Genomic DNA, 7,772 nt, shown 5'->3' with positions numbered 1-7,772 from the left:
TAAGATATGTACAAGAAGAATGGTAAACTTGAAATTCAGCTGTTTTAAGTGAAACATGCTATGGTACTGATTCATAAGTGAGGTAAAAAAAAAAAAAAGAAGAAGTAAATTTAAAGAATGGATTTAAAAAACCTTTATGACTGATTCATGAGCAACTTCAAGTGAAAAGATTTATTGTTTGATCAGCAACTTAATAATGAAAGTAATGAATAATTTTTTGTGAAAAAATTTAATTAAGTACTGTGTGTACTTCATTATTTTTAAAATTAGAGTCACTCTTAGGCTTAAGTGGTTAATTAATGCCTCAGTTTCTGTTGGGCATAATTATCAATTTAGTCCATTTTCTATACAATATTATAAAAACTAAACAGTGAATGGGAGTGTGTACCACTCTGTTGGGCAAACTCTGGTTAGTGTCTCATTCCATCAAATTATTTTGGGTTCTATTGACCCTGCCTATCCCCAGGCTGAGGTGGGAAAGGAGGTTTGAATGATGATGACAATGATGATAAAAAAGCTAAGCACCTTAACCAACTGATGAGCTATGATTGCGTAATGTGAGCTTGTCACAACACTAATTGTAAAATATAATGAAAGGAAATGGTGAAAAGCCATAGCAGTACCATTCTGGTGGTAATGCCAACCAATCAGCTGAAAAAGGGGGGCATGTTAGCTTAAATCAGAGTATATTATGTCACTACATGTATTAAGCAGTAGCAGCAGATGAAGCTCCAGGTTCATCAGAAAATATGAATCTGGTGGACTGCAGGCTGAAATTGCCCTTCTCTGACAGTCCACCATCCAGCTTTTGGGAGACAAGGAAGGAGTTGAGGGATGTTTGTACAACCAGGCAGGTCCATTGCCCTCCTGTATCAATGCCACCACATGAAGGCACCCCTCCTCAGCACCATTATGTCAATATACTGTACTAACATTTCCTCTGGCAGGTGAAGGAACAAGTGCAAGAGAACACGACTGTAGAAGCAAGAGTGAAGACAGAGACAAACTGAAATTAGCACACCACTAGGAATCCAAATCCTTGGGGCTTAAAAAGTGAGTAAAGAATGATGGTTCTACCTGTATCAAGTTTTTCTTGCTGTTTGGACCCTACCTTACTCCATCCTCAGGTGAGAATAGAGGCTGGGAGGATGATGATGATGATGATGAATTAAGACCTATTATTATTTGGCTGATGAAAATTTATGAATTTCATTATGTAACACAAGTGGCCTGTATGAAATAAGTGGGGTGTTCTGATAATTTCTACTTTTTTTTTTTTTTTTTTTTTTTTACTCTAAGAAGCAAATATCTAGCCCCTTATTACCCACTTCAAGGCAAATGTGCCCATTTTTGGGCATATGACCAGTCAACTCCTCTTGAAGGCTTCACATGATCAAAAAGGCCTCTAGTAATTTCCTATAGTACCAGACCCATGTACAAAACCATGCATGGCAAGGATGTTACTCTGAATAAGGAGTTCTGTCCACTAGATCACCAGGCAGCTGCTATTAATAACACACCGTTCAGCTATTATTAATCATATATTAAGATGATAAGAAAATTAAGAGTGGATTCAAGTGACTGGACTGTTTCATATACATACCTTTTCCATTTTTGACACAATAATAACATAGTATTTAGCAGATGATCTATCACTTCATTTTTATATACAGTAGTTATTTCTTTCTCAGAAGGAAGAAAATAAAAAAGAGAATGGTGAAATTTGTGTTTATTGCACATGGTATTATTACAATGCCATGCATCTGATCAAATGATCCTGTTTAATGGTACTGGCCAATCCTACAGACCACCTTTGGAATATAAGGGCCCAAGACTAGGCTACCCCACTCCAAAAATTTAAGAGGCTTACCAGTGAGTATGCCCTTGGCAGCAATTTACATTAAAAAAAAAAAAAAAAAAAAAAAAAAAAAAAAAAAAAGAGTTAAATCCTGTCACCACTTTAGCCTGTTACTTCTTAACCGACAAAGATCCTGAACTCCTTCCAACCCAGCTGATGGCAATATGCTGTCAGACTGGAAGGGCAATGTAACTATTAGTCAAGGAGACTCATTCCTATCTCGGCTCATCATCCCGTATTTTAAGAAGCCAGGGCATTGTATTAAAGGTGTGGGAGTGGTCTAGTTCTGCCAGGCAACAACAAACTGACTATGGGACTCATACCATTGTGCTTAAGGCAACACCATGTCTGAACTTGAGTCTCTATCGCTATACAGGTCAAGAAATAAGAAAACTAGATAAATTAATTTATAAAAGGGGGTCATAATTATGGCCCAAGCTATGAATAAACACGACATAAGAATACTTGATCACAGCCACTGTAAAACATTAGGATTTAACACAACATTTTTATTAACAATCTAATGTAGGTAACTGTGTCCCTAGCTTATTTTACGGTTTCTGTTTGCAATGACACATATTAACTAGAAATTATGGATGTCAAAAATACTACATACACCAAAAAATACCATAAAAAGGTGCTAAAACACTTAGAAAACTTCTGTACTATACAATTCTCCATGTGCATACTGGATAACGACCGTACAGTAATATGTAAAAACTTAACACTACAAACAAAATGGCAATTAACCCTAAATTCTGGTTTGTGTCCATATGACTCTAAGTTGAAATTAAATACATCAGTGATCCCCCATATGCCAGTGCTAGAGTTATCACAGACACTAATTCATTCATTCATTCATTGCCAGACGCCATGTGTCCCAAACGGGGTGGCCAAGGGCTCAGAGTTAATTGTTTTACAGGGAGGGGCACTAATCCCCCGCCAACCCCACTTGACACGTAGGGAGAATGTTATGCCAACAGCATCTGGCATTCCCAGGCGGTCACCCATCCAAGTACTACCCAGACCCAACGTTGCTTAACTTCGCTGATCGGACGGGAAGCGGTGTACTCAACGTGGTATGGCCGTTGGCACACTAATTAAAGCACCATAAAATTTCAGCACTTTATCAAGTTAACCAGATGATATACATCTAGTCAGATTAACCATTTCAATTCAAATGGAGTGCTTTACTGATTAATTGTTGCTACTTTCAGACTATATTATTTAGCTCTGGGGAGACCTCCTATAATGAAGGGGTATATTAAAGCAATTGCTAACCCTGACAGTTCAAAAAGTCTCTCCAAAGATTAATACAGTTGTCAAATGACAGCAAGATTATAAGTATAAAAAATTCCACTGAAAATATTAAATATATCTAAATTCATGAACCATATCTGCATCTACAAACAAGAAAGTACAGTACTTGATACAATGTCTGAGTATTTTCAAACATCACAATTACAATATTCTCCTGCATACAAGTTGTCTGCATAGCCTCATCTGCAAGAGGAAACATTAATTCATTCTTGCATCAGCAAACAATTTTATGCAGCTTTTGAGAGGCTTCGCCTTTGAGACATTACATACAGCCTTCATTAAATTCTTCACAGCTAGAGCACCTCCCTACACTGAATAAGAAGGCCTGATGGTAGCTTAAAAAATGAATAAATAATAAATAAATAAATAAAATGAATAAATCATCTGCTGCTGCTGGGGTCAAATTTAAGAACAAGGTGTCTGAAAAGTTTGTAATAATAAGGTAAAATGTTCAGAATGGCTGGTACTAACAGAATGTGTTCATTGTGTCAACGATATGATTGATACACAATTGCTGACAAGATATCCAGTCAGCAGTCACACAGTCAAAGTATCAGCAGCAATGCTGTTATTTCTTAGGTCACTTGAAGGTGTTGGTCTTATTTTGTTTTGTTTATAAAGGCTCCAACATGCTTGCATGTGTCAGCCTTGGTCACTTAATGGTGGCTCTCCATGTTGCTCAATCTCTGGCAGCCTCCCCACTTGGTCCCTTATCCCTTAGATCACACTCTATGACCTCGTCCCAGTTTTTTTTTGGTCTACCTCTCGCAATCCTACCCTGAATGTTAACATATCCTGCACCCAATTGTCTACAAAAAGAAAATTCAGTACTTTACATTTATGCATCATCAATGCATGCAACGTCATCACAGCTGATACCACTGTCTGTGTGGCTAATGACTGAATATCCAATGGTATTTGTTTATCAACCAAACTGGTGGAAACACTGAACATGTGTGAATGTCATTTGCAGTATTTTGCCCATTGATTGCAGACTTTTCAGACACCATGCACATCTAACTGTGAGCACTACCTGCTAAAACAAACAAATAAATGCTATATTACAAATAATGTCAGGTTACTTCAAACACCACAATACAACATTCCACTGCATATTACTAGCACTGGCAAAATAATTTCAATACACTAACACTTTATTATATCATTTGTCAATTTTACTTAACTAGGTAGAGACTTACTGAAATAAGGGATCAGCTACTATTTCAATTAATCTCTTCAGTACACAGAAGTCTTTTTTCTTTCATTATGTCACTGATTCTGTTTAATATGGGAGCCTATCCATAATGAAGGATTAAATTACCTTATACTGCAATGCTTACTCTACACAAGTATATAAAGAAAAAATCAGTAAATCAATAGAAAGGGTATTACCATAAGCAAACTGATCTGCCTGAAGTAACCAGCACTACTTTGTCACAATAAATCATGAAATAAAGACTCCTCTCATCAGAGAACAAAATAAAGCTACATCTATATACTGCATGGGGTTACTAAAAACTAGTTACAACTTCTTTTACCTCAAGAGTCTCCACTAAGCTGCATAAAACTGTCTGGTTGTAGAAAAGAAAAAAATACAAAATCAATTAAGTAGTATCCCTGTAAAACACTTACATGGCAGAAACACTTTTGGTCCTGTATCTAAAAATACAGCATTATTTGTAGCATATTATTGGTAAAATACATACTGTAGTAAAACACGTACTAAAAACACTTTAGTCTAAATACTGTTACATGAATGTTTAAAGATGTGTATATATAGTATACATAAAATAAATCATATACACCATTGTTTCAAGTCACATTATGTTTGTACAAGATTTGTTAACAGGACTGAAATATGTAACATCACACTTTGAACACTGCAGCTACTGAATCTTAATACACTATTGTTATATCCTCAAAATCTATATTATACCCAAAAGCATAATTAATATTGTGAGTGACCAGGCACTGCTAGAAAAAAAATACATTGTACGAGATTACTTTCAACTGGAAATTTCAACTGTCACCACGTAACATGGATATTGTGCTGGCAAATATCTAAATGCTAATAGACAGCAAGACAGGCAAATGACATATATATAATTTATAAATATCATAAAACTTTTGGGGGAGACTGCAACTTTTGTTAATGGTTACTGAATTATCAACAACACTCAGAGGGATTAAAAGAATGCAGAAAAATAGCCAGCTGAAACACTTTTATAACCTATTTACTACACTTATTATTATTTTTTTTTATTCTTGCAATCTCTGAGTTATTTTACTTTATCTGGGGAAGAAATTTTGCATTAAAGGTGTTGGCAAATCCTTCAGTAACTTCTCCAACAGGTACTGAAGAGGGGTACCTTCATGTGGTGGGACCAGTAATCTGGTTTGTTCCACTACCTGGTTATACTAATATCCCTCAGTGCCCTCCCTAACCCCCAAAAGAGGATGGTGAATTGCAGGATGTGGGCAGCCTAAGCCTGCAATCCACTAAGTTCACATTCAGATGAGGCTGGAGTTGCAACTATGACTACTACTATTACTACTACAGCAACTACTACTACTACACCAACAGCTACTACTACTACCTCATTCAGAAACAGATGTCCCCTCTAACTTTATTAAAATCAATGCACAGCAGCCGATATATAACTGAACGTCATTTTTATTGAAGAGATTAAAAGAAAAACTAAGTACTTTTACTATACGAGCATAATTGTACAATACTTTTCAATGCATAACTCTTCCTTTTTGCATAAATGAAAAATTTATTCAGATAATATTAATAAATTTTTAAATTACCAAAACTGAATTAACTCCTTCTGTACAATGAAATAGTGTTTGGATTTGTTCTTGCTTCCTCCAGACAATTTAAATCACCTTCAGGAAGGATCTCTAGTAGCAGCTGTAGGAGTATAGTAGTAGCAGTAAAAGCAGTAGTAGTAGCAGCAGTAGCAGTAGCAGTAGTAGTAGTAGTAGTAGTAGTAGTTATGGGCAAGGGCGAAGCCCTAGCAAGTCTCTCGTCAAGTAGCGGCATTTTCTTACGCATGGGTGGTCCAACCTGGCCCGGTCCAACTGTAACGCTTTTGAGAAGCTTACATCTCAGCAACCACAGGGCTGATCACTGTGTGGTTAACACCATATGACAGTCCAATTCTTTAAAAAAATTTTTTGACAGGTTTCATTACACCCAGGCAGTGCACGCAGCATGTGACACGCGCCAAGTGCAGCAAGCAGAAAATCTTCAAAAGAGGGCCACAAGCCACACAGTTTGTTGTAATGGCATGAAACTTGGTAAGTGGACAGCCGTCAATATACTCCAGGTATCTTCGGGTGTAAGGCCACATTTCAATGCTTTCGGTTTCAAATGGCCTTGCTCATACCTCACCAACAAAAGCGTTTTACTGGTAGTAAAAGTAGTAGTAGTAGTAGTAGAAATAGTAAAAGTAGTAGTAGTAGTGGTAGAAATAGTAAAAGTAGTAGTTTCGTTTTGTTTCATTTGTTTATAAAGGCCTCAACATGCTTGCATGCATTGGCCTTGGTCACCTAATGGTGGCTCTCCAAGCTGCTTGATCTCTGGCAGCCCCCCTATTCAATCCCCTATCCCTGAGGTCACACTTTATGACCTTGTCCCAGGTCTTTTTTGGTGCCTCTCGCAACCCTATCCCCAACATTCACACTTTTCAGTTTCCACACCCAACTGTCATCTCCCACCCTCTCCACATACCCAAACCATTTCAATCTACCCCTCATCAAAACACCAATACACTCCAGTCCCATTCTTCCTGTCAACTCTTCAACTGTAAACCTAGTCTCCCTAGGCCTCGCATTCAAAGACGCACTAAACATCCACCCTTTGGCAGCTTGTTTCATGTAGTTGAATAACAGGAGAGACAATAAATCAGTTCTCCAGCTTGTAACAGCACTTCTTAATGGCTACCACCATATTCTACGGTTAATCAATTGTTATGACACAACATTTATGATGGAGATAGCAAATTTAGGCCATGCTAAAGTAAAAATGAGTATACTGTAGTCTGATTATTCACTGCAAGTGAATCATGGTCCTTTTTTCAATCATTAAATACTGCTAGCTAAATCTTGGCTGCATGTCTCCATATAAGTAAAAGGGGGTATAATCTCTGTTTACAAAAGAGGATTGGAAAGAAATTATTGGGGGTCTGTATTCAACCCATGAGCTACCAAATAGCCAATGCTGATCTATAACCTAAGGCCCAATCTCCACAGTGTGTCCAGTAGCTGCTCACACTACAAATATCTGCTGTTTTATATTAATACTAATACATTACATATTATCCCGACAGTAACATCCGACAGGTACCTGTAATTAATATTCACTACCAACAAGAGATCCAAAATAAACAGTGAGTGCTTTCTTCTTCCTTCCCATGTAGCTGCTCTCAATATCCACAGATCCACCAGGTTCAACCAGCTCAAGTATCTGGGGGGAAGAGAAGAAAAGTGTGACACTGGATGAATCATTCTGCAAGGACTCTTATGCTGGTGGTAGTCAGCAACCTGGCCTTGGAATAAAGATGGAGAGAACCTTGTTACATTGTGATAT

The 7,772-nt window shown here is 37.2% G+C and overlaps 1 non-coding gene across 1 annotated transcript; it reads right to left on the bottom strand.

Moving 5' to 3' along the window:
- Positions 1-2,832: 2,832 nt before the first annotated feature.
- Positions 2,833-2,951, bottom strand: LOC145414139 (5S ribosomal RNA). Its single transcript, XR_013899832.1, has one exon. It is a non-coding gene; the product is annotated as a 5S ribosomal RNA (ribosomal RNA).
- Between the last annotated feature and the right edge of the window lie 4,821 nt (positions 2,952-7,772).

The sequence above is a fragment of the Coenobita brevimanus genome, chromosome 12, assembly GCF_032717465.1.
Source record: "Coenobita brevimanus isolate Jiangsu-jjx chromosome 12, ASM3271746v2, whole genome shotgun sequence".
NCBI classification, from domain to species: Eukaryota; Metazoa; Arthropoda; class Malacostraca; order Decapoda; family Coenobitidae; genus Coenobita; species Coenobita brevimanus.
Note: the sequence above shows the minus strand (reverse complement) of the source record. Positions and strands in the feature narration are given on the sequence as shown.